The sequence below is a fragment of the Pleurodeles waltl genome, chromosome 1_2 (genome assembly GCF_031143425.1).
Source record: "Pleurodeles waltl isolate 20211129_DDA chromosome 1_2, aPleWal1.hap1.20221129, whole genome shotgun sequence".
NCBI lineage: Eukaryota > Metazoa > Chordata > Amphibia > Caudata > Salamandridae > Pleurodeles > Pleurodeles waltl.
This window is the reverse complement of record NC_090437.1, coordinates 10,376,143-10,388,464: the sequence shown is the minus strand read 5'-3', so window position 1 is coordinate 10,388,464 and position 12,322 is coordinate 10,376,143. Positions and strand designations below refer to the sequence as shown.

Sequence of the window (12,322 nt, the reverse complement as noted above, 5' to 3'; positions counted from 1 at the left end):
TGTAGTGCAGATAAATGGGAGTATATATTAGAATAAGAGTTACCTAAGTGAAAAAAAAACAAATATTATTAATATCTACTGTAACAGCACTACTCTACCAGCACCTTCTGCCGGTAAGATACATCCACTGCATGCTGAGGCCAGTAATGCTGCACAATATTATTTATTTTTCTAGCTTTCTCTTTCATGTTCTTAAACTGTTGAGTATCAAAGTATCCTGCAGCTTACTATTTTGAAAATAACTGGTACTTAACCTGCATTGATTACTGTGTGCACTACTATGTGTAAAATGTACAAAAATAAAAAACCTGTATACTCTTCCTCATCTACATTTAATCTATTGTTAGCAGGAGTTAGTGTCGGTATGTACTCTGACAGTAAATATTACTTTCATTAGCACTTTTCTGTGTTTACATGCTAGTTCTCACGAGCTCTAGGTGAAATTTAAATTATGTTGGCCTAAATTGTGTAATTTTGGGAATTTGGTGTTATACTTGCTGTTATGCTTCCCTCAATAATAAAATCCCTCCCTCCTGAGCACCTTACATCCACCTTGAACATCAGCAACACATTTCCTCCTGACAAAAAAAGGAAACTTCACTCACGTAATTTTTTCTGCCTCTGCCCCATAGCACAAACCCCCTTTTCCAAGGAAAAGTTGAATGGCAGGATCAAACTAGCTTTCAGAGCAATATGATAGTTGCAACTTCCTCCAACCCTACTGATATGGATTTCACCCACCCTGTAGTACAGAGATTGCAACCTAACACATTCTAAGTGACAATTTATTGGTCTTGAATAATGATCCATGTCTCTTGGTGCTGTTTGACCTGTAAGTCGCATTTAATAACATTGCCCATCAGGTATAATTAAAAATGCTTGATTTAATGCTTAATTTGTGCTTGAACTTCACCTACATTGATTTTGGTATGAGTTTCACCTCTTACCCATCTAGCAAAAGAACATTTGTTCAGATCTCTACCAATTCCTGTATTTTACAGAGTTCCACCGGGGTACATTTTTATTCTCATGATGTTCAGCCTTTACACAGAGCCAATCAGAGTACTACTCAGATTACAAGATAGTGTTGTCAACCAACTATGCCCTAAAGTGACACTGGATAACAATATGCTTAAAATCAGATCCTGCCTGGTTGTCATCCACTCCTGGAAGTCCTTGTATCTGAAACTAATCCAGTGAAGACTCGATTTGTCCTCATACGCAGAAGTCCTCATTCAACTCATCTTTCCAGGGATGGCTCTGCCTTTCTTCCTCTGCTAAAGTTAAGTTTTTTTCTCATTGACTTCACTCTTTCCTTTAAGGACCATATCAAGTAAAAAAAGATAAACTGCAGTCATTCACCTTACATTACTGCTCAAAATAAAGCCCTTTGTCCTGATTGCACATTTTTGGTCTCTTCTGGGCTTAGACTTATCACACACTGACAAAAGCCACTTGCTACTCACTGCTTTTTCAGAGACTTTATTGGTTCTAGTTGAATGTTTTTTTCATGGAGTAGCTCAACTAATTACCAGCCAAAAAATTGAAGTCACGTTTCCCCTACCTTTTGAAGGACTGTTACCTTCCCCGCCTGTGTAATATGAGGCATTTGCATTTAAAAAAACTTGAACCTTGCCTCTGAGCTTAACGCACTAGGAGCACAGGCTTGAAATTCAAAAGACTTATTTGTTGTACACACACCAAAGTGCTTTCTCAGCATATGGACAAAGGCTCCAGGCACTTCCCTTTGCACCACAAACGTTCTTCTTCTGTGATGCAGTTAGGCAGGGACTAAGCCCTAACTCTTCTCAATCATCTTAACATCCTAAACTGTATTTTTCTTTTTTATGTGTAAGAAAGATTATTATTTTGGGTGGACGACTCACCATCTCATGCAATGATGACACTCCTCGTCACAATAACCACTCAAAATCGCTAAAATTACTTGAGCTAAACTCCCTGTTAGCCATGGCACAAAGCAGTCAGGCGTAACTTGGGTCAATGTGCAAAGTATTTATACTGTAATAAAAATATTAAAGTCGGAACACCAAGCAAAAAGAAAATCCCAAACCAAATTAAGAAAAAATAGGGAAAATATTAATAAACAAAATGACACCAAATATGACACTTTCTTTAAGGGGAATCAGCTATGAACTTTTAAATGTTTAGGTACAAATAGTGCCAAAAAGCACTAAGCGCCAATAACAGTATATGAAAGTGGTAGACCAGAACTTAGGTACGATTTCAGGCCTACTACAATGGAGCTTGGGTTTGGACACACCAGTGGATTATGAGTGGCTTAGTAATATTTTGTATGAAAATGCCTCTTTTTGCATGATCACCATCAGTGTTTTAGACCGATGCCGCTGCGTTTTTAACTCTGAGTGTACAGAAGGTTGCTAACCAGACCTCAGTGCTACTGCTGTCTCTTAAGAGCATATGCTTGATTGGCCTACACCCAATTGGGGTAGGTTAATTTACTTACAAGTCCCTAGTATATGATACCAGGGGTACCTAAGGCCTGTATGTTAAGCTGTCTCACCAGGCACTGCAACACTTATTTTGCCACCCTGAGAGTTTTATAAGGTAAAACATGGCTCCCAGCCGGCCACTGCAGACTGGAAGAGCAGTTTTAAACTGATAATTCAACTTTGCCATTTAAACTCATGATAACGGTCACAACTCTCTTTTTAATTATGTTACCCTTAGGATAGGCCTGTAGCACTGTATACTGTTAAGTAGAACATGTATTTATGTATGTCCTAACAGTAAAAACCCCAATTTGACATTTTTACTGTGGAAAGGCTAGTCGCCTTATTAGAGAGTAGAGAGTTACATGCTGACAACTCAGCAGTGCCTAAATCCTTAATGTGATTACTAAAATTGGTACTTCAGGTTATGAATGTTGCATTAAACTCAACTTGATGACAAGTTGAATTTCATGTAACATTTTAGTATGTGAAATTCTTAGAAAGTTGCCACTTGTTGCCCAAGTTTTCCAGTGACCATCCACAGGTGCTGACCACCATGTAGGAACAATGGAGGCCTGTCTTTTGGAAGAGGTGTTACCTCTCGGGCAGGAAGCCGACAGTGTGTGAGCCTAAAAGACAAGCTTATAAGAAACTGATTTTGAATAGCATCACACACTAGAGGGGCTTCTCTTCTGTTCAAGTTGACGGGCTGTTGTCCGGGAAAGAGAAGGAAAGAATGGTTACCAAAACAGTTTTCCCATGGGTGTGTATCCCTCATGTAGCCACACCTGTAGGATGAGCTACCAAGCTTACACACTGAGAGAAGGGTCCTGCCATCTTGGGAGTGGGCAGAATAGTGTACTCTGGTATAGTTAGTTGCCACACATTGCAAAAAGTCCTCAACAGGCAGGAGGAGACCTGGCAGCCCATTGGCTAGTAACTATTGCATGGCTAAGGGCACTTTCTGGGCATAAATGTGTCACCTCTGGCACCCAGACCTCAGATCACATCTGGACTGGAGAGCAGACTGAAGGACCGCCCTGCTGTTCCCTGAACCTTGCAAAACAGGCTGCATCAAAGACTGGATTGCACCTGCAGCTCATTTAGCTATCTAAAAGAAACTGTACCTGTGGTGCCTTGCTCAAAGTCTCTCCTGAGACCCAGACAGAAGAGGTGAACTCCAAGAGCCAGTTGGCTGTTACAGCCCCAGGAATACAAATGCTGAAGAAGCCTTCCTTGGCAAGTCAGTAGCTGCAATAGCTTGATCACCACTTATAGCCAAAGTGCAGCCTAGGAGGCAGAGCCACAATGCTCAAAAGTTGCACCTGAGACTGCTGGACCTGGGAGAGTTCTCTGAATGCAGTTTTGTAACCCAACACTGACACCAGCTTTCACCAGAGAAAACCGCTGGCTTTGCTGTGACCAGAGACCAGTAATCTAGTGGTAACTGGACCGAAGAGGACCTCGAGGAACATCCACCCCTGTGGCTGAACTCACCCCACCAGGACTGTTGACTGAGGAGTAGGCCAAACAAAGCTCCCCATCAACTGCACAGTATCCTCAGCATCTTCAGCATACAGTATCCCTTGCATCAGCACCATTCCATTGAAATTTATGGCATTGCCTGTAGAACTTGGAGCTGGACGTGAGACTGCTTTGGTGATAAAGTAACTGTTCCACAAATCCTCACTGGCTCCCTTCACCACCTCCTACTGAAGTTGTTGCCCAATAGTGGCCGAAATAGCCAAACACAATGTTAGAATAGTTGTACAAAGTTTATTCTGACTACAGCATTTGCAGATGCTTGTTGATGATTTGGGTGAAAATCCGGGGTTTAAATTTTTCTCAAAAATCTACATCTCTAGAACCTTCTGGTGGATGTTGTTCATGTAGGTGTGTTAAAATTAATAAAAATAAGATCTATTTTTATAAATTGGCATTCAATTTCGTTTGCGTTGCATGAATTTATTTCACAGTTTTGGTACTTCTGAATGCTCTACACTTGTTTCTTTGTTAAAGCCTGACTGTTTGAAGCTACAGGTACCCAAGATTGAGCTAAACATTCTACGAGCCCAGTTGGACCCAAGACAGTATTGTGAGTGCATTACATGGTGAGGTCTCATAACCACATGATGCAATACACCACTTTCCTCACATGTATAAAAAGGAAACCTTTGCCTGTCAAAAGGACTATTTTGATACGTTGCACTACAGGTTTTACTCTACAGCAGTCAGGCTACAATGGTAGGCCTGTAGCCGTGTTTTGTAGGCTCTTTTCCGGATGGCACAATATGTGCTGCTGCCCTTAGGTGGTGTTTACTTTAAATGCCTTGGATACATTTTCCAAACAATATGCTAGAGATTTATACACATTAAAAAGGTCAGTCACCAATTTACTACAGCCACTTTGTTCCTGGTTTGCAAAGGTAAAGTACACAGAGCCCCAAGTCCAGCAAAGATAGGATCCAGTGAAAGGTGTAAAATATGCGGTGATCATACAAAAAAGGTGAATTTACTGTAATATGCATTTATTGTCCTCCTCCGTTCTCATTGCGCCTGATTCTATGTACTACCTTGTTGGCTATGCATCCTGTTTCTATTTATTCACTTAATTAGCTGTTTTATAAAGTGTGTCTGTGCCAGGTCAGTAGTCCGTTTTCCAGGGGGGAAAAATGTAAAAGTCAGAACAATTCAACTAACAACATTAAAAATGGAAACTGTAACGAGGTGTGCTTTGAACAGTATTCAGATGTCTTTTGAGGCTATCTATAGTTCTCTTTCTTAGCACATACTTTTGGTCTTCATGGAAACTAAAGCACCAAATTATTACTGTGAAAGAACGAAATGATATAATTGTGGAATGGTGGTGCTGAAAATGTAAGCCATTGCCATTCTGATGTCTAAATATGTGTTGGTATTTATACTAGTTTTGTATATTTGTAGACGTGGGCCTGTATGTTGAATCAAAACTTTGATCGAAATAAATGAATATCACTGTTGCAGAATGCTTAAATGTGCATTGAAGTGACAATGTATCACATTCAAGCTTTCAAAATAATTTCATACAGATTTGTGGTGTAGTGCAAAATCGTTCACATCAAGCGGATCGAAAAAAGTGTCTAGAATAGAATTTTATAAAGATGGATGAATTTGAAAAAGAAACTAAATCCATCTGAGCATTTTAGCCATGTAGAATCAAACTTCAGCATTAGCTAATCATTAAGGGGGTCATTATGAACACCGCAGTGTTCATGCTGGCAGTCTTTCTATAGACCGTGAGCCCTCTTGAGACCCCGCCGGGCGCATAAAGAACATTCCACCGGGTCAGCAGAATGCAGGGCCGGGTGGAGCCATCGGCAGTGCCTCAGTGCGGCGGGTGCAGCAGCACCCGTTGCGCAGATCACTGCCTGTAAATCGGGCAGTGACCTGTGCGATGGACCCCTACACAGGGCCCCTGCACTGCCCACTTGGTATGGGCAGTGCAGGGGCCCCGGAGCACCCCTTCCGCTAGCCTTTCCCTGGTGGGGGAACCTGCCAGGGAAAGGCTGGGGGAAACTGGGTACATTATCCAGATCGGATAATGTAATCTGCCATCGTCAGGCTGCCTGTCGGCTGTAGCCTTACGGTGGCGGAGGGCTGCCACAGGCGGCCTTCCCTGTGTTAATCATGTGGCGGTCTTTTCCGCCGGCATGGCAGTCTGAACTGCCATGTTTGTAATGAGGGCCTAAGTCTGGGTTTAGTGTACTAACGCATGCAGGGTTGGCACGCTGGATAAAACATGCAGCAGGGAATGGCAGGAGCGAAAAGAAGGCTAAAGTTGCATTGAATTGCATGAGGGACCTGCTTTACAAGTACTGGATTGAAGTCCAAAGAATACGCCCTAACAGCCAGTATCATGAAATGAGAGACTAATTCTGCACCCAGCCATGACATGCTCGACAAAGTCTAAGGCCAGTGGTTGAGAGGGGCTTGTTGAAGAAAGCCATTCATTGATTGAAGAGCACTCCAAGCTAAGTCTATGTACTGTCAAAATTAAGACCTAGATATGAGATTTAAATGATGCTTGTATTCCCATATAACCTATTGCATTTTCTTCTCCCACAGGATATTTTGACGGTGCCTGCCGGCAGGTTCCAATACAACTTTATATTTTGCTGCTTCACAACGGAGAAAAAAAGTACTTCCACAAAGAGATATTATTATATATATAAAAAGTGTTCATATCTACTGTTTCTTATTTATAATGATTGTTGTTCTTGAAATACTTTTGTGTAGGTTTTTAAAACATAAAGTGCAGTGTTTTAGTAATAGAATTATCACAGGTGACCACGTTTTGCACAAAGATAATATGCACACAACTGTTGAAATGCAGTTTTCCTCCACGAAAGAACAAAAGTATTCTTATACAATATGATTTTTCCAAAAAGAAAAAAATAAAGCTGTTTAAGTCAAATGTGCCTGAATATTTCTTGATGACCCATCTTCAGGTAAAGTAAGAGTTGCCGTCCATTAAGGGGTACTGAACTCTGCTGATGATTGCCAATATGCATAGACATTGCATGACGGCTTTCACTAGTTACTGAAAAGTAATGGGCAGTAAAAATGATTGAAAATTACTTGCAGACTTCATGGTCACTCCGTGGCAGCGTGCCCGCCCCTTCTTCGCTTAAACATTGTTAATTTGAGAATTGAACGCTGTAAGAACCACAGTACTTTTAAAGGCTGGCAACAGTGCCAAATACAGGACAGATGTTCATACACCTTTGAAGATAACACACAGAGATAAGTGTATTGAAGTAAATGGTGCACGTATAGGCATGGAACACGTTACTGCAACCTCCCAAGTAGATGAAAGGGCTGGATAGACCTAGCACAGCTTTGCTTGAAAGTTTATGAAAACATGCTAAGAACTCTGTAAAATGCGTGCTCAGGCATTCTCCTAAATCTGACATCTTAGGAAATCAAATTATTTAAAATGACCTAAGATAAACTATGATCTGTGTGACTATAACTTGTTTTTTACTCTCCTTTCCTTCCTTGCAAAGTCTGTTGAAGCTTCACAGCTCAATTCAAGCAATCCATGTGATTTCCATCCATGGTATAGTTTCTTTTGTAAATTATGTAATCTCTAAGTGAAGTTAATTTGTTGATTGCAAACATATTTAACCACTTAACATATCCTTATTGTTTTATTTTTGTGCTTTAATGCATTTTTCCTGGTGGGAAAACCCACAGCCTTTTTATATGTGTGGCTACACCATCAGTAATGAATCCTTGACATTCCTGGACATAAGAATTTTCCCTGAGCAAGGAATATTACAGACAAGAACAGCCTATTGACATTTGATAGCTTCCACTCTGTTCACTAGGGGACAATCTCTGTTTTTTGAAAGTTATTACGTCCCCACAGAAAATGCAGCAGGTTACCAGACTTACAAAAGGAATGTGGAATCCCTAGCTGATAGACTGAGGGAACAAAAATATTCAGAACATATTATACAAACCACTAAGAAAAGGGCCAAGAACCAAAACAGATGCCCTTCAGGAAACTACCAACAGACAGAACCAGTAAGCTTTGTATGTGGTTTGTATGTGGTTTGCATCACCAGTTAAAAGGATGAAAAGGATCATCAATAAGAACTGTTGCATTCTTAATACAGACACAACCGGGAGCACCCAAATGGGTAAAGACATTTTAGAGATACTCTGGTCCACACAAGACCAAACAAGCATTCGCAATGTAATAGGTCTCACATTAGCCTGAATTAGAGCTATTGGTGTTGTAAATTCATAACTGGACTTTTCTTGCAACGTAAATTGCACAACCCTGCTCCTAAATTTGTGTTTTCCTGCCACATAATTACAGTGACCTTGACTATAACTAAAGCACTTCGATTTACCTTCTTTAAATGGCAGTAGACTTTTGAAAGAACAGTGCTTTAAGCCGATTAGGATACAACAATGCTTCAATTTAAGCCTCAGAAATTCATGCAAGGCACAAACAAGTGATTTTTTGTTTACATTTCACTACTTATTTACAAGAACATGCACGGATTGTACTGCTAGCTCCCAGAAAGCCCAACTCGGCGTCTGAAAGTGAAGGTTGCCCACCGACTGTCATTTTATGTTACAATGAAAAGCTAATATTGTCATAAACTGAGGGGGTTTAGAGCATCCAGCAGTGAACAGAACGTTCCTTCCTTCGATACAATTACCTCCCCCGATTGGATTTCTCACAGGCTTGACATCACTTACTAAATGCGTGCTGCCAACTAGCTTCTTACGCATCATGAGTGGCTTGCATCCTGGTACACAAAAGGGCTTAAGAAGCAGCAGAGAAAGGGTTAACAATTCCAAGACATCTCAAGCCAGCGAGCTCCATTATAAACAGAACCAGTCTCCAGCCACCACGTCAACGGGCAGCAATGGTGCGCACTACAATGGAGCATTCTTACCCTCTATATGCTCTATACTTAACCATGCATGTCTCATGTAGAATACATCTTTTAAAAACCGAAAATGCACAAAATGGTATCCATTGCTTGTGTAGGCAATCTACATATGAAAGGTAGTATAGTGTAACACAAGCTTTATTCGGTCATAAAACCATCAAAGCAGAAACAGTACTCCATATAATTACAAGTTACAAATGAAATTAAAAGAAAAAATAAAAATAAAACAGTAGGAACACCATTCATAAGAAACAATAAAAATCTCTCAGTGCGTACCCTAAAAAGACATACATATTTGCAAATTACAATATTTTTAAGAAGCGATTTTGTATATACCATCAGGACACAAGGAACCTGCTCGCTGCATGAATGAAAGTAACAGAGGTGTCACTCTTTAAAATCCTGAGGGCAGTAGCAAATTGTCTAAAACCCAAATTCTGACAGACTGGATGAATACACATACGTCGAGGAGAAGCATACTCTGGACAGAAGAACATAAAATGTTCAACTGATTCCAGTGCATCATTGCAACCTGGACATAGGTTGGACACCATTTGTGTCTTCCAGCTGCCAGTAAAAGACAGTAACTGTAAACATCCGTAACGGAAGCAGACGTACAGTCTCTTTCCTAGAGAGTCGGGAATAAGATCTAAATATGGCTCATACTGGGGGTACCACTTGAAATCAGGAAATGCATTGGTCAGTTGTCCATGTGATGTACCAAGGAGGTAATTGTTCCTGACATAGGAGCAATAAGCTGTTTTCAGGGATAGTTTGTGGACCTTCCCTAAATCCTGTGGATTCTCCCAGTAGTTCCCATGTCCCAGGGTACGCAACCAGTTAGACACATGGAAACCATGGAAAAGAGGCTGCATTAGGTCTTTTTAAAAGATCGAGAAGAGAATCCCTGTAAGTAATGAGCTGAAGAGTCATCCAGATTCTTACCCAAAAGAGTAATGGTCTTAAGGCTATCATATCAGAAATACTGTTAAAACCAGGTTCCAAAAAGATGGGAATCAAGGGAGTACTGCCTGGGCACACAAGTAGTGCTCTAGCAAAACTATTTTCACCCACAGACAGTTTAGTGATTTTACAAATGCCCCACACCTCAACACCGTAAGTAGCAGAATTTTGTGCTTTAGCCTAGTAAATCTTTATAGCCAGAGAGACGGCTTTCGTGGCAATACTCTTATAAAAGCACAGAATAGTCCCAGATCTATGTTGGAGAAGAGACACATTCTTGTTGATCTGTTCTTCCCAGTGTAATTCATTAGAGATCATCACACCCAGATAGTCTATCGAGCTTACTTTTTCCAAAGGGGCACCAGCTAAAGTAATAATACTTCTTCTGACTAGTCCTGAGCATTCAGTTCCAGCCCTTGGTCAGTACAGAAAGTTATAAACTTATCAACGTGAGTCTGGAGACCCATTGGGATCTTTGAGATGAGAAGGGAGTCATCCGCAAAGAGCAGTATGGGAATTTATTGCGCATTTAGGGAGGGGGGCATCATTTTGACAGAGCTACAGCTTGTACCACCTCATTTATTTATAAAGTGAATAAAGTTGGTGCCAAAACACATCCTTGACGAACCCCCTGCTGGATGGCAATGTGATCAGTTAGTTCTCCTTGATTACCCCACCTCACCTGGCATATGTTCCCTCATGTAACCGCTGTAAAAGATGGATTATATTTATTGGAGTACCTATTTTATATAGAACACCCCGTAGTTTTTCTCTGGGAACCATATCAAACTCCGACCAGAGGTCCACGAATGCAACATATAAATTTTGTTTGGCAAGCGTTACATATTTCCGATATAGGAGCGCCAGCCTAGAAACCTGATCCGCAGTACTAATTAGGGTGAAAACCTGCCTGAAGTGGAGACATCACATAATGTGTGTCAGCCCAATCTAAAAGCCTATCCAAAAGCTGTTTAGCAAAAACAAATTTTAGATTATCAATGAGGCTAATCGGTCTATAATTAGCAGGAGAGCTCACCACTCCCTTTTTGTAAATGGGAACTATTCCAGCCCCTTTCCAAGTACTGGGTATTGGACCCCCAGCTGCTATTGCATTGGATATCATATTTATATAGCTGGACCAAATCACTGGCTCAGACTAATATAAATCCCCGTTATCTTAACTGGGCCTGGGGCTTTAGAGGGTTTAAGGGAATTAATTGCAGCAATTGTTTCCTCCAGGGTAAAGACAATGTGGTAATTTTGACTGTGCACATCCGTTTCTAAGTTGTTAGATAGTGGGCACACTCCAGCCAACTGCTAGGAGAAAGAATTGTGGGTGGAAAAATTAAAGGGCAGAGCATAAAGGTTAGAAAAATGATCAACCCAACTCTCAGGTTGAATATGAGTGCGAATTATGTTCTTACCCTCTCTGTGTCTATGAGACAATAATTTCCAAAAGAAAACGTTGTTGTTATATCTAGCAGCGTCTAACAGATTCTGCCAGATTGAATCATCCCAGCTTTTCTTTGCTTGTGCTATAGCTTTATACTAGGCTAGTCTGGTTGTCCTTATCGCCCCCTGTGAACGGGACACAATGGCTAGCTTAAGCTCAAGTTTAGCCTTAGAGCAATCCTTATTACACCACTCCCTGATTTTATGTGTGTGGTCAACCTGTTTAGTGGAAATGTTCTTATAAACAATATTCTGTAACTTGTGTCATTGCCACATGAATAGTAAGAATTGGGATGTTGACGACCTTGTGTTCCTCATAGTTAGCCATTACATTAACGAACAATTCATAAATCTTCCTAATCATATATGGATTAGACAACACTTTTGACCAGCTAACACGAATATGACTGCTATCAAAGAATGGCTCTGTGACAACAGTGTAATAAATATTCTGGGACCTTCTGAATTCAACACTGTAAAGTAAGGAGCAGAGAGTTATGGTCGCTGTCATGGCGAAAATCCACCTTCATAATCTTCCAGCATTGGCCATAACCTGACATCCAATGAAAAATAATCAATAACACCAGACGACTGGCCTCATTTATGAGTGGAGGCAGTGCTTGGATCGGAGCGCGTGCGGCCACTGCAGTCCCTAAGTCCATACTTAAGACACAGTTATGTCAACTGTAGGGGAGCATAGGAGCGAATACAAAATTGCTCATTCGTCAAGTGTGGAATACCCTAGTATTCATCCTCTTCGACCGTTTGGTCATTGCTTAAATATGAGGGTTCAAATGTGCAATTCAGGTCCCCTGCAACCACTAAGTTGATGTTGGGAGGCAAAGTGTCTAGGTATTCAAACAACTGAGTCATGGTCTGGGACTCCAATCCCCACGGTACTGACCTTGTATATACATTAATTATAATTACCTTGAAGCCTCTATTAAATACAAGCTGAACACCTAATATGTCTGGGGAATCAAT

The 12,322-nt window shown here is 40.8% G+C and overlaps 1 protein-coding gene across 4 annotated transcripts in view; it reads left to right on the top strand.

Moving 5' to 3' along the window:
- The window catches only part of BTC (betacellulin), a 245,214-nt gene extending 238,290 nt beyond the window's left edge, over positions 1–6,924 (top strand). For all 4 annotated transcript variants that reach the window (XR_011203821.1, XR_011203824.1, XM_069235472.1 and 1 more), the window contains one exon: positions 6,576–6,924. The gene's annotated coding sequence lies outside the window, so the exon portion shown is untranslated. The remainder of the gene's footprint in view (positions 1–6,575) is intronic.
- Positions 6,925–12,322: the final 5,398 nt, after the last annotated feature.